General features: G+C 40.9%; 1 protein-coding gene across 5 annotated transcripts in view; it reads right to left on the bottom strand.

The window, feature by feature from the left end:
* The window catches only part of SLC45A4 (solute carrier family 45 member 4), an 84,087-nt gene that overhangs the window by 41,954 nt on the left and 23,365 nt on the right, over window positions 1-18,768 (bottom strand). The window lies entirely within an intron of this gene.

Here is an 18,768-nt window from a genome sequence, read left to right as displayed (position 1 = left end):
TGAAATCCAAGACCAGTTTTTAAAGACAAACCAAAGAACCAACCAACAAGCCCCAACAAAACAAAAAATTCAACCAAAACACCAATGGACCCAGCACAATGCTTTTGCATCACAACCTACTTCTCAGGCTACCACACAATTTAGACCACCAAAGGAAGGTCTAGGAGAGGGAGACATTCTGCAGCACATTGCTAATGAAAATATTATGGCGCAATCCACCTCACGCAGAATCAGCACTTTTTCCACTTCTTGCAATGCAAACTTTTGCCTGCCCTCAGTACTCTCCACACACTGTAACTGGTTGATGTCTTTTACTACCTCTGCCTTAATACTTTTTAAAAGAGTGTGCAACTTTTGAAAAATATACTCATCTACGAGAAGCAAATGATTCTGGCAGCTCTCCTACTAGTAAGAATGAACATGCAACATCTTCACCCCTCAACTCCCCCAACAAACCAATATAATATCCAAACAACACCCTCCCCAAATATAAGAGCAAGGGTGTGTGCTGCTTCATTTTAAAAGGGTTGATGAAAACTTGTTGCACCCTTTCCTTGATATGTATACAAAATTCCTGAAAATACTAAAACCTGGCATAAGCTATCTTACAATTCCAGCCTTGCTAGTAAAAGTCTTCTGCAGGGCTTCTTTTCATAAAACACAGCCTTGACTGGAAGCCCCCTTGCTTTCTTGGGACCCTCTTTCCAGCCCCTTCTAGCTGAGTTGGAAAATAACCAAGAGTAAGATTTTTCTGGCTCATGGATGGCAATCTGTCCATGACAAACTTCCCTTATGGCTTTTTCCTGCCCAGACATGCAAGGAGGAATAGAAAGCTTAAGACATAAGTTGAAGAAATGAAGGTCCTCATGACATCAGGGAGAACATCTTTGTAAGACAGCACAGTTTCATCATTCTTTGTAAGCTGGGGGGCCAATGTCATTTCCCCAGCTTGATTGTATTAATGGGAAAAAGATGTAGAAAACTATGGGTCTTTATGAAATTACTGAAACAATTCTGGGAAGCCATCTTTTTAAAAGGGATCCAGAATTTAATGTGAGACAGACCTTATTCAGTGGATTGGACACCACACTGATCCCTGAAGGCACAGGCTGTTACTAATATTAGATCAGATTACATTGTTAAATGACTCCTGCTCCTGTTTTCAGTAGGAAATACTTCATTGTCTTAAATCGGAGAGATAGTATTATCTGATTAAACTTCTTTGTTTTACTGCTGGGTAAAAAACTTCTTATATGCTCCTGTTCCCTTAACTTTTATTAATACAGACCCATTAAGCAAGTAAACAGCTAAGGCTATGGGTGTAAATAGCAATAGAGAAGCCTTCTCAGCTAGCTGAAAGTGTAACAGCTGGGACTATGATTCTGGTAAAAGAGGCTCTAAGGAACAGTTTTACACTACAAAGTCAAGCATGCCTTATTCATGACAGCTGGATCTCCAGGTAGCAGGTTGTACCCCCAAAATGAGATAAATGTTATGGTAAGGGCAAGACAGTGAGCACTAACAGTTAACTATTTTCAAAACAAAAACCCAACAATTTAGTCACAGAACCACCAAGGTTGGAAGAGACCTCAAATATCATAAAGTCCCATCTGTCACCACAACCCCATGATTAAACCAAAGTCACTTCACGAGAACAAAGAACTCAAAAACTCACAGGGATGGAAATCACTCAGGCTAGCATATAAATGTGCTATTATGGCCTGACACTGCTGCAAGTAACTGTCACTGAGAAAATCCACTAATTTGCTCAGACAAGCACAGCCAAACTTCAGACCAGCACAAGCTAAGGCCCATCTTAGGCATGGCCTAATAAACCCTAAAGTTTTCAAGCCATGTTGAACACAAGTGTCATCTCCTATCAGACTAAAATTTATTCATTCCCTCTGTCTCAATGAGGTAGGACACTAGAGGGGGGGAAAAAAAAAAAAAAGGCTATCATCAGAGAACATCTTAATACATTACAAAGCAGATTAACTTCAACACTCTTATCTTCCTGAGAAGGAAGGACAATGTCTAACCTGCCAGGGCTGGTGGGGCAAGAATAATCCTATCAGTGCATCACTACCACTAGCTTCTTTTTTTTTTAAAGTTCCCTCACCTAGGTTGTCCTCCTTATTGCACAGTGTGGGAAACAAAGTACTTTCTATAGTAGGTTGAGACTGCTGTTTTGCATGGATACTCATCCGTAAGAAACTGCCACGCCAGGACCAATTACTTAATATGCAAAGTCAGATATCCCTTGCAGATGCTACTGTACCTGCAAAGAAGAGTGCAATACTTCATTTTCATGTACTGGCATTTTGACTAATTATATTCACTGCTCCAAAAATTCTCAGGCTGTGTTTTTCAGGCTGTAAATGCTTAAGAAACCCAAATACTGCCAGAATATGTATTAGACAATTAAAGAAGCTATTCAATAGATCAAGACAAAAAGGGAGCACAGCACAGATCTTCACAAGCTGACTTCCTCTAGCATATCATTAATGTCTGCAAAGTCTAATTCCTTGGAATTATCTTCAATTACCAGTCACTAAACGCATTACCATCATTCAATCTCAGAAAATTGTTAAGCTAAGCTTTTGAAAGCTTCCACAGAATTTTGTTCACCCTTTGACAGAGATGGAGAAGTTAGATTTTGCCCAGATTCTACTAAGTCTGAGAAAATAATGACTCCCTCAGAAATACCAAAACAACACAGAAGAGAGCGTCTCACATTTCAGCTTCTCCAAAGGGTTTGTAAACAGCTATAACTGGTTATACCATCTTGCTCTAAATATGCTCATTTCCCTTCAAGTGGACGCACAGATCAAACCGGTATGCTATCACTATAACTTGGCATTAAGTAATCATTTACAGTCTAAAGAAAAGACATCCCTCCTCTTTCATCTCTTTCCCACTTCACATAGCTTCCCTCCATCTAGGCCAAGTAAAATACTCTCACCTCCCCAGATGAAATGTTAAACGGAGCTGACTGCTACAGTATTGAAAGAAAGGGATAAAGGTGTTCAGACATTTCTTTCTTACTTCCTCCCTGGCACTCAAGGTCTAATTCCTCTTGATGCAACTGTGCTGCAAAAGGGTGCAGCAAAACAGTTGCTGCTCAGTCATATGACCTCAAGCTTCAAATTGGTTGGTGCTAATAGAGAAAACAGCTACAGGTCAGAGCTGCAATTATGGTGCAGCACCTTTGGCAAACGTCTTCAGTGCCACCCTTTTGAAGCACAAGTGATTACAAACAAGTACTGAGAAAACACTCCATCAATGTACAGCTGGAACACTGAAGCAGATCCCTAGTCCAGTTCTTCGGGCTGCCCCAAATACCAGCATAAAACATGCTTATGTTCATTACCATGAAGTAGAGCTATTTGATTTAGTTCCTCAGTCATGTCAAGAAACATTTGAAATGACCTAGCACTGATGCACAGCCCATATATTTTGAGTATGGTACAAGGTAAAGAACTAAAATGAAGAATTCCCTCTTAACACCAATAATTAATAAAATAAACCTTAATAATACCAGAAAAATACTGTTTGGTCAGTAATACAGATAAATCGGTGCACTGATTTCAGAAGATATCTACAGCATTCAGGTACAATACACTAGTACACTCCCATAAAGAGTATTTCAAGCAAAGTATAGGAATTGTACCGTTTGATTTACACCTTCTAGGAGAAAGAAATACAAATAACGAAGGGACAGACAACACTGAGACCAACACAGTGTATTTATAAACCACCTGCCTTAGAAAAATTTAGTGCAAGTAACAGGATTTAGGCAGCCGGTTTATAAGCAGCCCTCTAAAAAGGAGGTGGTTGCATTTAAGGGCAGCTTGATCAGGACATAGTTTGATTGTGGACTACGAACAAATGCTATTTTAGTAATGTGTTTTGCTAAGCTGTAACCCTGTTAGAACTGGCAGGGTAAGATATTTACTGACATATGTGCTAAAATAATAAGAGGCTACAAGTGCTTGGCAGTTGAACTTGATACATGAAGACCTGCTAGCATGGAAATATTTAGACCTCCTTCCATTTTTGACTTTGGAGAACTATGAAACACTTGGCAAACGCTTGTCAGAATTTGTAATTTTCACCCAATTTGGGAACGGCCATCAGCCACTCTCCTCTTATAGGACACACAAGCTCCAGCATCCATGTCACCAGCAGCACACATCTGGATTGCTACAGGATGAGACCTGCAGCAGCTCTGTACCAAAGCTGAAGCACTTCAGTAGTCTGCTGTCTTGTCAGCACAGTCACTACAGCAGTTCTTACAGCTGACAGGTGAAAATTAAAGCAAACACATCTCACAGCCTAGGTTTAATCCTGTCGTGTTCTGACAATTTGTAGCAGGCTCTGCCAGTCCATCAACTTTTCCTGTATTCTTACTTTAAAGACAAAGCTGCACTGTGAGATAGGTGAAGATCTCACCCATGCAATTGTAAGCATTACTGTCTGATCTAGGGTACAGCACCTGTGCCCCTTTACATCCCCAGAGGCATTTTCCAGGAGTGGAGTGGTTAAGGAGAATCAGCATAATGGTTTTATCAGCTGCACTCTAACGATGTTACAAGCCAGCTAGAGATACCACAAGCAGGCCATGCAGGCAGTAAAGACACCAACCTACATTTACCTAGCTTCAAGACTGGTTGGCCTTACAAACATATTCTGTTGGAGGTTACTATCAGATATGCAGTGTTAAATTACCTAAAATACCCTTTTCTCCAATGTCCACAAGGACAAAAATTCTGTTGCAGTAATGTCTACTGGACTGGGCAGGCTGCTTCTAGTAGGAGAGTTTCTTTGCATAAAACTGCTATTTAAGGTCAAGAACTCACAGCCGCTATTAATTTAGTTCCAAGATTCAAAGTGATTGCATGTAACTCATTTTCTAGATGCTGCATTGCTGATGTAAACATAGTAGTGAGACGCTCACCCTATACAAGCTGATTGTTTAGAAAACAAAGCTGATCTAGTGGTCGTTTCTTTATGCACAGCTAATTGGATATGAGCTTGAGCACCTTTCCAGATGGTTCTCAGGGGCAGAATGAATTCGTGGTCAGATGCTATCACAGGTATTTCTGTAGGTAGGTAAAGATGCTTTGATACGTGCAAGCACTCAAAACAGCATGAGAAGGACAATGAGGGCAACACCAAAATTTCCAGAACAGCATGGTACTGACATGCAAGAGCTGAGTTAGCAGAGTGTCCTGCTAGACATCTAACAGCCTGAAAAGGCAGACCCTTTACCCAAGTACACTCAGTCACAGAACAAGCAATAATTTATTTTATTACTCTGGATAGATCCTGGAGTGGGAAATTTGGGAGACTGGGGATGTAGCAGCAACTGGACCACCTGATGAAAGAGGTTTGGTTTTGTGACTTTAAAGAAATAAAGGTAAATATTTTAGAAAAAAAAAAAAAGTTTGTGGTGGCACCACTGACTTTCCCTCACCTTGCCTCTCCCTCATTTAGTCTGTCTGCAGCTCTGCTCATATAGTAAAAGAAATACTGGTGCAAGATTTTTAGCCTCAACTCTTCACTCTGGTTTTGGATTTCAGCAGAAGCTGTTGAAAACTGCATACAGCAATCTAAGGCACTCAGATCTTTTCTTGACGTTTTCACTGTCTTCTTTTCTCCAATCCTAGAAGTACAATGGATACAGAGTTCCCTCACGGCTCCTCTAGAAAGCTGAGTCTAATCATACAGTATTCCAGATGTTATATACAGTTCCCTGATGTGGCTTACAGCGGGCTCCAAACCCCTTCCCCCACCTCCATCAGGGGAGGTTTGAATGGGGAAAGACAAAGGCACGAATTGCCTGGGAACAGGTAAGTAGCGCCCATTCTTGCCGCCTGGGTGGAGGTTCCTTCCCCGTGGGGCAAGTCCGCTGGGGTTGGGAGCTATGATTATGGGGGGGGGGGTGCTTCGCACCCATTATACATTGGCTTTGGACACATTGTCTAGAAATGCCTTAAGCAATGACCAGAAAGCAGCTGGGGCTCTCGCCATGATCCTGCTCTTGCCCTCATTCCCACATTCATCTTGCTTGCTCCACTCGGATCTAGCTTCTCCCCGGACCCTGTCTGAGGTCCTGCTGCCTGCCCTGGAGCGACCCTGCCTGCTATGAAACCTGCGGCTTTCTTGCAGTGCTGCTGCTCACAAGTTTTCCCTCACAGCAGCCGTGTCTGTGAACACTTTAATTCTGGTGGGTCCTTTTCCTTTGGATCGTGCTGCATTATCCACAAATTGGATTATAAAACCTGCAGTTGCTGGAGCCTGCCACTGATGAGACCTAGGGACCGACGCCAAATTCCTGCTCCATCCTTGTCAGTAGAACCTGGTGTTGTCATTGGCTTTCCCTAAGGTTCCTGGCTTGCCTCTGAAAATAAATGGGGTGAAGCCATTTTGTGGCTTAGCCTTTTCCATTTTCTGAATTCTCTAAGTTGTACTAAAGTTGCCCATAAGCATCCTGGTAGAATTCACGACCAAATAGAATCTGTAAATAATTCAATAAGTTTTTATACCTAATTTGGGGGAAAAATAAAGATAACTATTTTTATAATTCCCACCTCATTAATTTAGCCCCCTGTCACCCCAGATCGAGTCTTGGTAACTTCTACTTGCTGTAATACACCAATTCCCTCCATTTTCAAAACTGATTTGATGTCCAACTTCCAGGAGATGACAACTGCCCACAAGAGCAACCCAAGCAAGTAGCATCACTAGTTGCAGGCAGAGGTCAGAAAGTATGTCAGCACACATACACCAGGTTGAAGCTGTTTGGTACTTAACTACATGTATTTCAGAACTACATGCTTTGTGATGCAGAGGAAATCACAAGCTTTCATCTGTAGAGAGAAACAGGAGGACAGTCAGTTTCTACAACAATGGATGAGTTGAAGTTGCAAAACCAAAGACAGGTACTTGAACAAACACTGCACAATATTACCTTATCTCATATTTTCAGAAGCTTTAGGTCTACAGACTATTTTAAAAGCTGCTTTACTTTTAACTGAATACTTTCTCTTACCAGTTTATTCTGGTACAAGATAGTGGCTTGGCTTCCAACCCAGTTCCCATGAAGACAATTAACACAGGATTCCTTCCTCTAACATCAGAAGTAGCTAAATCCATAGAGGTGATAAGGAATAGCACGTTTAGTCTTGAATTATATCACTGCTTTTGGCTCATTCCTTCACTGCTTTCAAGGTGTTTATAGGCAACAGTTTGTTGGAATTTACAGACTTTTCATGTGAGTTAAGGAACAACTCTAGCGTGTACTTTGCTAAGTCCTTGAGGAACAGACAAAATTGTCACCTCTATATAGTGATGTACATGTTAGTCCAAATTACTTGGAGTATTATACCTGTTTACAGTATATGGCAGTCATGAGCAAGCAAAGCAAAAATATCAATTGAGTGAGGCTTTGAGCACAGTTATCCAGGTCAGACTGACATTAGTTTTGCCTAGAATTTGTAAAAAGCCTGTTGCAAACACTGGGCCATATTGGATGGTTTGTTATAAGCCTTCTCTGGTTTCAGTTAGACACCTTTAGAATCAATTCCAGATTGGAATTTGGTCACTCAAGATGTCTTCCAGAAAAAAGTCCTGCTTCAAAGCACATTAAAGTTTTAATAAATTAGCAGTTATGCAGGGTTTCACAAGTCTTATATGCTGTGATAGGTGCTACACATCCTTAAAGCTCTTTATGGTGTATATAGTAACATATTTTAATGTATATAGGGTAACAGATGAAACCATCACAGAAGCAGGTGGAACACATTCCTAAGTAGGGCTTCAGCAGCTTTCTAGTGGTGGTTCAGAGGATTCAGCTTGAACTAAAAGCAAAAATCAGCAAATATTTATTCAAGCACTACTCATGGTAGCAATTTTACTAGAAATGATTACACATTGTTCAGAAATATTTGTGGATTATAGCAGAGAAGTGGAACCCAAGTCAGGATCTTGTGTATTGCGAGTATTTTAACTTTTGTCCTAGTGTTACATTAGAAATAAGGAATCATTAGTCATGTGAGGTGATCCTTATCAAGCACAACAACATTTAGCCTGAACACTTCAGTGAGCAAAGCATGCGGTAGGTAAATAGACTGACCCAACTAGAAAAAGCTGGGAGGAGGAAACAAAGGACAACAGCCAGAAGACATGACTGTATCTGAAGGGCATGAAATTTAGTTAAAGGAATGCTTGACAATAGGTCTGAAGCATAAAAGCTGTTTAAAGAACAAAATGAAGTGATCCCTTCAAAGTAATAATGATTGGCCCAGGTAGTAACCAGAATTTTAGCACATTCTCTACATGCAGTCAGTCATAGAAGTGTTATTAGCCATCATGACTAAAGAAGGTTCACTCCTTCCTCACCACACTTACTGATAACTTTCTCATGGCTCTACAAGCTGAGCTTGCTCAATTCAATTGTGAGCACACACTCTGTCTTAGCTACCAAGTTCCACAAGCCCATTTACATAGGCTTCATGTGCAGTGGTGTGCTTTCAGCACTAACAGGAAGCTGAGAAGAAAACTATTTAGTTCTTGTGTAATATGAACAAAAAAGTACATTTAATATTTGACTAAGATCATAAAATTGATGCAAGTTACTGGACAGCACATAGAGGCACTTGACATTTTAGTGACTTGTCAGGGTGAGGAAGCCCTTAGGGTAAAAAGTTTCATGGTTGTTGAAGCTTATTATAATGAAAAGCATAGCTTGCTCTTCTGGGCTGTATTTTGGCAGCTTTACCTAGAACACTCTGCTTAGTCATTCTAGTTTTCCAATTACAGTACCAGCTTATGCAATAAACTGATGTGTTTATTGTCTGAACAATCACCTGCCAGATTTTTTGGGAGGAATAAGATTTGATTAAAGCAGTGCACAGTTAAGTATAATACATACTTCAATGTTGAAGGTTTTAAGAGCCTAAATAGACTTGAAGTTTCTTATTGTTGTTTCACGTAGCAGCCAAAATTTAACAGACAAAACCAGGGGCACCACAACTCTTCTCATTCAAGTAAGATGCCTTTGTAATTCTATAACAACTTTGACTTTTCTGTTCTTCCAGTAGCACATTTCTAAGTTGAATGTATTTCCTCTACTGTAAAAAGGTCAGACTTCTGACCCATGAACTTCTGAGAAGTACAGATCATATAGTTAAACAGATCAAAAGGTCATTTCCATTTCGTTTTAAGCCTTTATTTTTAAGCCAAAAGATACTTAGGTTTGTAGGCTGGAATTCCACATTACAACAGCCATGATGTGACACAATCTTAGTTTGCATTCTGGTTTTCAATCAAGAGGCAGTGAGTTTAAGATAACTTAACTGGGGTAGACAGGCTGGGGGAGGTGCTAGAAAGCATCTCTGTGGAAAAGGACTTGAGGGTGCTGGTGGACAAGAAGCTGGACATGAGCAGACAGCATGTCCTCGCAGCCCAGAAGGCCAACCATATCCTGGGCTGCATCAAAAGAAGCATGGCCAACAGATCGAGAGGTGACTCTGCCACTCTGCTCTGGTAAGACCTGGAGTACTGTGTCCAGCTCTGGAGCCCTCAATGGACCGGGGTCTGGAGGAGGGCCACAAAAATGATCGGGGGCTGAAGCACCTCTGCTACAAGGAAAGGCTGGGGACATTCAGCCTGGAGAAGAGAAGGCTCCACAGAGATCTAATCACCACCTTCCAGTACCGGAAGGAGGCCTGCAAGAAGGCTGGAGAGGGACCATTTATGAACACCTGCAATGACAGGACAAGGGCCAATAGTTTGAAATGAGAAAAGAGGACATTCAGATTAGATGTTAGGAGAAAGCTGTTCACAGTGAGGGTGGTTGAGCACTGGGACAGGTTGCCCAGAGAGGCAGTTGAGGCCCCATCCCTGGAGATATTCAAGGTGACGCTTGACCGGGCTCTGGGCCACCTGATGTAGTTGAGGATGTCCCTGCTCACTGCAGGTGGGTTGGACTAGATGATCTTTAGAGGTCCCTTCCAACCTGGATGATTCTGTGAAATTACTCATTTACTAGGAAAAAATGAATCCTGAAAGAAGAATTCAAAGCTCTTCCTACTTACACAGACAGAAGCAATTTGCACTGACTGCAGATAATCCAAGAAAGTTTTGACTGGGAAAACTCTCAGCTCACCTTCATGGACTTACCATGGTCACCACTCAGCACACACAAAGCCTGAAGAAACAGACAGCTATATCCTGCATTTTCCTTGATAAAAATTCTTGTCTTGTAAAAGCTAAGCTTCAACCAGGGTTAAACCTTCACTCATGTGAGAGAAAAACTCCGCAAATAAAGCATTATCAGCCTTCAGAACATGGAACCAAGATTAGCACAGACAACTTTTCCAGTTTCAGCATGAAATGCTAATTACCCCCAGATAAAATAGTTCACATCTCCAGTTTACTTTAGCACAGAAGTGGGGTTACTAACCCAGTCATCTGCACAGGATCTCAAGTGACCTGATCCCACATTTCTTCACTGTACAGAAGTAAACTGAACCCATGTACATACCTTTTCACATGCTTTCTACTGAACACTTCCTACCATTATGAGTAGGTGTGACCACAATTAACTGCAATTAAGCTGATTTCAGAAGTGTTGGCAGTCATAGGCTAAAGCATACACTGAATGCCACTAGATCATGAGCAGAGACACTTGTCTGTCACTTTGGATACAACCTCCCCTCATACACTGTGAGGGAAACTGCACTTAACTGATGAGAAAAGCTAGCCAGACTTGCAGGCTTTCCCTGCATAATCTGCAGTTTAAGATTGTGACCAACATTCTGAATAGAAGTCTTAGGAATGCAGATTAGCATTAAACTACAAACCAAGATTAAAAACACAAAACACCACAAACCCCAAAACAAACAAAAAATAGCTGTATCAGTCATCATGTAGGCCCTCTGTATTGCCAATCTTTCCTGCAAATTTTGAAGGGTGACAGAATTATTACAGGCCTAAAATATTTTCATATACAAAAAGGCAGACTTGCGTAGCTTTAAGTCTGAGCTGCTCACATCAAGCAACTTTGTGCAATGAGGTTACAAATTAATGAAGGAGAGTTCTGGGTTCTCACTTACTTTATCAGATATGATGGAGTCGAGAAGTTTCCAGCCTTGGCTTCCTGGTTTGCTTTCAGTCTGTCCAATATTTTAAAAGTTTAATGCAAGCCAAGAATTGGCCAGTATTCTTATTGTTATTTGAAAAGATGTCACTACTACTCAATTAAAAAGAAAGCAATCTAATCCCTATATCAGTAAGTGAGAAAATGGAAGCATACTAATGGCACTGACACAACTACACCAGGTAAAAATTATGACATATGCTGGACAGAGAAGCAAAAACAAGGAACCCATTTTTATTTAACATTTGTCACTAGGAGGTTTTCCATCTTCCTCATTCTCCAAGTTAAGGTAGATGCAATATTAATGAACTGAGTGCTGCCACTAGAGATAAACAAAGTGTTGCTTTCATTTGTACAGTGCTTCCACCCTGACCACACTAATTTAGATGCAAGATGGATATTACATGGTGGACATATAAGCACAAAACTGAAGTAAACATTAACATAAGACTGCCTTTATCAGTCAATATACCCTTAGTATTAAAGCTTGGGGAACTATTACCATGACGTCTCCAAGAACATCTCTGTAGTTCAGACTATTTTTGAAACATTAAGCAATTTTACTGAGAAGTCAATGCTTTAAGCACTGAGCTGCAGCAGCTTTTTTATCCTGTTTCCTAAAGGCAAGGTCTCCAAACCATTTGGACTGCAGCAATTTCTGCATGTAATGCTTAACTCTTTCCTAAACCTGTCTTTTGTAAGCTATAGTGTATTCAGTATTAATACAGTAACTGCTACGTAGGGACTTAAAGCTTTTTCTTGTAGGGAAATTTTACCACAGGCCACATACAAGCCTATTATCAGTGGGAAAGTCCCTAAAATTCTGAAGATCAGTGAAGGCTGTCAGGGACACAGTTACTAAATTCCCAGCAGAAGGAGGTTGTGCTCCACCATCAAGGCAAGTGAGATATTTAGAAATACGTACACAGACTACTTAGCCAACAGTGAGTCTGTGGACCAAAAGCTTCTGAAAGAGGCTTAAGGAACAGTGTAGCTATTATTATACCAGTGACAAATTTAGGCATTAATTATAATCAGTTATGTAGTAACCAGCCTTAACACCGAACTGGAACTGATCTCTTAAAGTGTTAGTTTAGAAGCATAGTTAATAAGGAAGAGACATTTAATTGCATCTTAGGGAGATACTGTGCAGCATTAGACTGCTGGAATGAGCTGAAATTTTGTAGTCTGATGAACACATATGTTTAGTTGTCTCCAGTTATTGAGCATTGGGAGGATGCAAGTGTAGCTTTCCATGAAGTGACTTGTGCATAGGAAAATGCAAAGAAATCTCTTCAAGGAGTACACAATCAGGTTTATATTAAACATCCCTGAGACACATTAGGCTTTAGGTAGACAAAGTGATATTCATAGAATCATAGAATGCTTTGGGTTGGAAAGGACCTTTAAAGGTCATCAAGTCAAACCCCGCCTGCAGTGAGCAGGGACATATTTAATTAGATCAGGTTGCTCAGAGCCCCATCCACCCTGACCTTGAAGAATGTTTTCAGGGATGAGGTTTCTACCACCTCTGGGCAACCTGTTTAAGTGTTTCACTACTCTGCTATTACTTAGATCTAGCCATGAACAGGCTAAAAATACCCTGAAAAAGTAGTGAAGCTCTGTCTGAAGTCATCATACCACAGACTATAACATGCCCAAATAAAAGAATTAATAACAATGTAGTATCAAGCCCACCAGATGAACAGGCACCTATGAAGATTCTAGCACACAATTCACTGGATGGGAACCCAAATCCATTTATATACAGCTTAACTGAGGATTATACACAGTTGAAAGCCACAGTAGATATGCTTTTATCTAGCACTTGAATCCAGATCATATCAGAGATCCCACTAGTATTATAGGGTGAAAAGGCATATTTTCAAATGGCATGCTGAATTATCACACAAACTATTCCAGCAACCATCTGGAAGAGAATGCATCTTATCTGGTTCAATAGTTTCTCCAGTAGACAAATCTAGTACTGTGCTACTGCATACTGGGTTTTGAAGAGATCGTACCCAGAAGATGACAAATTTGAAATGTGATTTGAAAGCAAAGGAGCAGAAAAAGCTCTAACTGTAAGGCCACCAATAATGGTAAGACCAGGAAGAGTAGAGATAACTGTTGAGACTCCTCTTTGCAGCCCACTGAATGCTGTGGCAACCAATGCAAAGGGCAGCTGGAGCTACAGAAGTGCTGTGATGTTGGAAACAATCATGGTAACTCCCACATTGAGAAGTGTTACCCTTTTCTCTCTATACCGAAGTCAGAAGCAGGACAAGAGCCAAGAAAAAGAACAAACCTACATTATGAGCTGATTCCCTCAGACGCTTTTCAGACAGCAAACAGGACATGCACTAGATGTGTTAAAGCAAGTTGTGCATTTGTTTTGGGTTATTTTTTGAACTCTTGGGAGTTGGCTGGCCAGCCACACTACTCTAAGGAGTAATAGTTCAGACTTTCAAATCGCTCCTCTGGGAGTACCCAAAGCCAGATTGCACAGGCCAGTATACTCACTCAGATCTTCCCCTCATAAAATGGGAGGAGTAATTTTGCCCTATATGTGCCTTCCCCCTCCCCACAAAAAACCCAACCAACCAAAAAAACCCAGACAAAACCCACACACAACCAAAGCACACCCCAAATAAAGCAAAACAAGCAACTGAAGCCACTAACCCTGAAGCTGTTATCTGGAAGCAAAGATCCAGCATCAAAACTATTTTATTTAGTTAATTCCTGTTCCTCCGGTTTGTACTCCCATTTGATTGATAATCAAGTCTGTAAGTTAAACAGTGCTCAGATTAAGTGTATTCTGGAAGATCATTTGCTGCATGTAAGTGATGATAGGAAATTAAGTGGCACAGAAATCTGACTGCTCTGTAGTCATTGCTTGTTGGGTTAAGCCACTGGTTTCTGGATGTGGTCCAGGAAGACTGATCATAATTCAAGGACAGAACGAATAAGATAAGTGTGATATGCAGTTGTGCTTTTGTAAAAGAGCACTTTGGGTTCAGCCCCCAGTTAGATCATTTATTTATCTGGCACTGAAGGGTGATAAAGGCTTGTTTTCAAGTCTCCAAAATAAATGAACTGTACTGCATGCAGAAGTAGCCCAGGCCAGCCAGCAGAGGATAGAAAATATGCAGGGTCAGCATAACACTGGTTTCAATTTCAGTTACAAAAACATTAGAGCTCTCATTTAAAACAAGATGAGGAAACTCAGTGCTCTGTTAAGAGCAACAGTCTTGCTTCCCCCACAGTACTGATAAAATCCACCTTGGATATAGTTTAGCAAAACAGTTCAGGGGTAATGCTTTCCCACCACTGTTTACACATTAAGGTTTTTGAAAGTGTTCTCAGTCTATTTGTTAGGGCTAAGTTTTGTTTGACTCCTACCTTTTTATGCCTTGATACTTATAAGTAGAAGCTATTGACTGACAGCTTCACTCTTGCAAGGAAAGTAGGTCTCAGTCCACTCCCTGAGCATCGCACACCCCCAGATCAGTCTTCATATAACACTGCAAAAGAGACTGCTAAGTCACACCTAAAACATCAAACCAGCCAGGTGTCCTCAAGCTAGAGGGACTACAGCTCAATAGCCTATATCCTTCATGGATGGGAGTACCAGAAAGCAAGTCTTCAACTCTAATGGGGTTTTAAGAGTTTTATTACGTGTCCATGTTAAGGAGACCAATTTCCTATCACCTCTGTATTGGAATTCATGTTCAAGCAGACTATGTGCCAGTAAGAGCCAAACCAAGGTCAGAAACAGCACCTAAGCCAAACCAAATCAAATCATTACCCAACAAAAGCCTTGTGTCCTGATGTTTGCCAGAGTCACTTGCCAAGAGCATGTTTGATGAGAAAACCTGGCTGCTTCTCCTGAGTTGTTACAATGCAGCATGCCACTTACAGTATAAATGACTTCACAGCACTTCTTGGAAACACCAGCAGTAACAGGCTTTAATTAAGCTACTGTGTGCCAGTCTCCCCAAGATGGCAGTTCACAGCACACCAACCACTCTGATTTACACCTTGCAGTGTTCTGAATCCATTGCTGAGGTGCCTGAAGTTCAGCTTTTAACTTGAGGCAAATTCAGTCTTCAGCAACTCTATCAGAGGTCTAGATTTAATAGCATGAACTCATCTCTTTTTTATGCAGGGTATCTTATTGCATTTGGAGAAACAAACTGTGATACAGAAGCATAGCAGAATAACCAGTTTATTCAGGATAGTAAGTACTTGGAGTCAAGAGATCCTCACAGTCCCAGTTGGAGGACATATCCTTTACTAGTGGAAGTTCTGGGTGGTTACTCCACATAGGGCTGGGACTCAAATGCAAGACATGTGGGTAACTGTGATAAGCTGCTGACCATAAAACAGTCACCTGACCAGCAGCAGCTTACCAACACCATGTAAAGTCTCTGGTTCATAGCACAGCTCCATAGCTTAACTGTGTCTGCTTCTAGGCTTCATTTCTGGTGTGTCCAAGATCTCCTTTCTGGAAGGTGACTCTCAAACTGAAACACCAGCTCTGTAAATTTACAGCATGGTGACACTCCTGCTTACAGCAGGCATTCTCCTTCAATTTTATAGCAACTGAATTTGCCAGAATCCTTTGTATTTTCTCTAGGGCAACTTAAATGCACAGGCCTGCTAGAAAGAATTGAACTCATTATAGCAGATAACAGGCAAGAGTAACGCTCTGCTTAGAAGTATTGCTTGAAACACTCACGCAAGTTTAGCATTAGTATATTATGCCAAGTGATAATCATTGCACTCTATTTCCCAAGATGGCCACACTGCTGAGTAGAAGCTGTTTAATAAGGCTGATAACATGCTGCATGTTGAAAGACCAGGAGCTCCAGCAGAATAGTTATCAAATCATTTAAGCCTTCTAATGGAAGCAGTACATCAGTGTAGTTTTGATGAACCTTATGCCAGCAGCTGGAATAAGTCACAGCCTGGGATTTTGGAGATATTGCAGGTAAAGGTCATGTGAGTGATCCTTGCAAAACTGAAATGAAGTACAAACAGTTCTTCATGTTACCAGTTACTCTGCGAGCTGCTAAAGCTTCCCCTTCCATCACATGACAGTCTCAGCCCTTCCACAGGAGCTCTTCTGGCAGATCAAGTGGAAAGCCCCTCTCAACTCACACAGCTTTGCCTCTGTTCAGCATGCTTTCACACTAACCATCAGATTAAAGTCAGTTTGAAGTGCAAGTGAAGATTGTTTATATTACAAGCATGACACAACCACATGTGCACTGCTGCTCAACACTGCTTCACTTGATGCATGTATTTTTAGGGTAACTTCTACTGTCAGGAGTCACAACAGGGGGTTAAACTCAAAAAGAACTACTATCCACAGCTTCTTGTGATGGACTTTGAGAAAGCATTTCTCTGTTTTTGCCTAACATGCAAGTAGAGATATTCACACACTGTGGGTAAAACAGGCTACCTACTCTAGAAAATTAAACTTGAAGTCGTGAGTATTCAGCTAACAATGACAGCAGCACATCACAGACAGAGTTTGCAGATTAAGCCAGACAAGATCAAATGCTACTGTGTAAAGGAACTGGAGTGAGTTTAAAGGTAATTAACCTCTGAGGTCACAGCCTTGTGAGATGGGTCCAAATTCAGCCTGCTTTCTCTAAGCTCTTCAGAGCATGTATTTCCACACAGCACAATAAAAGGGAGTTGCTTCAGAAAGCTCATCAAATAGTCCACACATTTGCCTCAGTGTGAAAAATTAAGGTCACATGTACTTAGATGTACAAGCATGTGTATTGTTTCAGTCCCAGCTACACCACACTTGGTTAGAAGCCTTGTAAATATTCTACTTGCTTCCCCACTGAAAAGGGCACATGAACAGAATTTGCACTTCATGAATTTTGTAGTAATATGACACAGAAGGAGCGATGTTTGTCCACTGTCAGTCTTCCAACCACTCTCACCACTAATGAAGGACACCTCCAGCAGAAGACATCCTTTGTCAGCTAAAGGCAGTACAGGCAAATTTAAAACAAACAGAATTGTGAAACATGTGAACTTTGAGGGAGAGGACTGCTTTCAACTGCAAGCAGCCCCTATAGCATCCAAACAATCATGCCAGCAGATACTGCTCTTTCTTTTCTCAGCAACAAACTCCCAGAGAGCAGCAGGTTCCAGCAGGAGTTAACAGGCATTACGCAAGAGGGTTATCTATAGAACCATACGTTTTCAATTTTGCTGAAGATGTCTCAGTCATTCATAATTGAGTGCAAGAACTGCTATCATTTACTTGCTCAGAGAGGCATGAGCCAACCCATGTAAACTGGCTTCTGATATTACAAATTGCTAACTGAAAGTTGTTCCACTGATCCCTTCTATTACATCATGGAAATTGTTATTTCCTTATGAAAGCTCCCTTAAATATCTAATTTAATCTCATTAATATTGGAATTCAGCTCTTACTTCCAAGACAGCAGCTGCCACTACCTTTGACAGATATGGGAGCTCATTTGGATGCCTCAGACTACTGGATGAAGTGTTAGGAGCTTAAGGTAGTGTGAGCATTTCAAACCTACAGTAAAAATAGTTCTGGAAGCCTTTACAGCCAGTGTCAATGAAATATCTTAATCTTTTGTCTGAAAAACCTTATTGAGTAAAGGAAAAATTAAGCCCATTGAACATTATCAATCCAGTATAGTCATTGAACCAAGGAAGACAATTTTGCAATACTGGTGTGGGGTAAGAAGGCATACACAAGCAAAGTCATTGCACTCACATCAGCAACTTCTGCCAGATACCATGAAAAAGCCCGACTTCTAGAGGGAAACAAAGCATTCACCAGCTCTTTATTTGAACTCAAGTTCCGGCCAAACCATATTTCATTAAGTATTTTTGTAGCACCGTCTGATCAAGGCAGTGGACCATGCTGCAGATCACACTGGAGCTGGTTATACAGAGCACTAAGGATATGTATGGTAACAATGCAGTTTCTTCTCAAGAATCCTCATAATATTGCAGTTCTCTGTCTGTGAGGCCTGACCATGGAGGTTCATTTCTTTAACATCTCTCCTGAAGAAATCTCCTCCATTCAACATTCAACATTCTGCAATACCTTTCCTATCCTTTCCCATTTGTAATTCTTTGCATTAGCCAAGCCCTAGCAACATTGATTCACTCACTCCACCAAGTGCCAAGTAAGAGCCTCGGCTAGATCTTTTCTTCTCCTTCCCCCCTCCTATTCACAGAGAATACTGCAGGCTGATCACTACCACGAAACTTCCCCAGAGGGAAAATATTTTTCAAGGTTAAACATTTTCTGCACCTGCCAAGGTGCTAAATTAGGGTAAATCACTGCTAACATGATCTGATAGAAAACTGCAGATTTAAGTGCTAAGTAGTTCCCCCAGAACTCTCTCACCATCACAGACTAAGTCAGGTGAGTCTCAATTGTTTTATGATAAAGATCAGGTTACAGGTTAAGCATGGAGTTATTCAAATGCAAAGCTGGTGAAGTTTAGTAGTCTGAAAGGCTACACTAATTTCCATCTTTGGTCCCTTTGTCAAATCCTTTTCCAGCATACTTACCACCCAACATAACCTCAAAG

This window comes from Dryobates pubescens, chromosome 14, assembly GCF_014839835.1.
Source record: "Dryobates pubescens isolate bDryPub1 chromosome 14, bDryPub1.pri, whole genome shotgun sequence".
Classification (NCBI taxonomy): Eukaryota; Metazoa; Chordata; class Aves; order Piciformes; family Picidae; genus Dryobates; species Dryobates pubescens.
The sequence above is the reverse complement of the archived record's forward strand: the minus strand, read 5'-3'. Positions and strand labels throughout refer to the sequence as shown.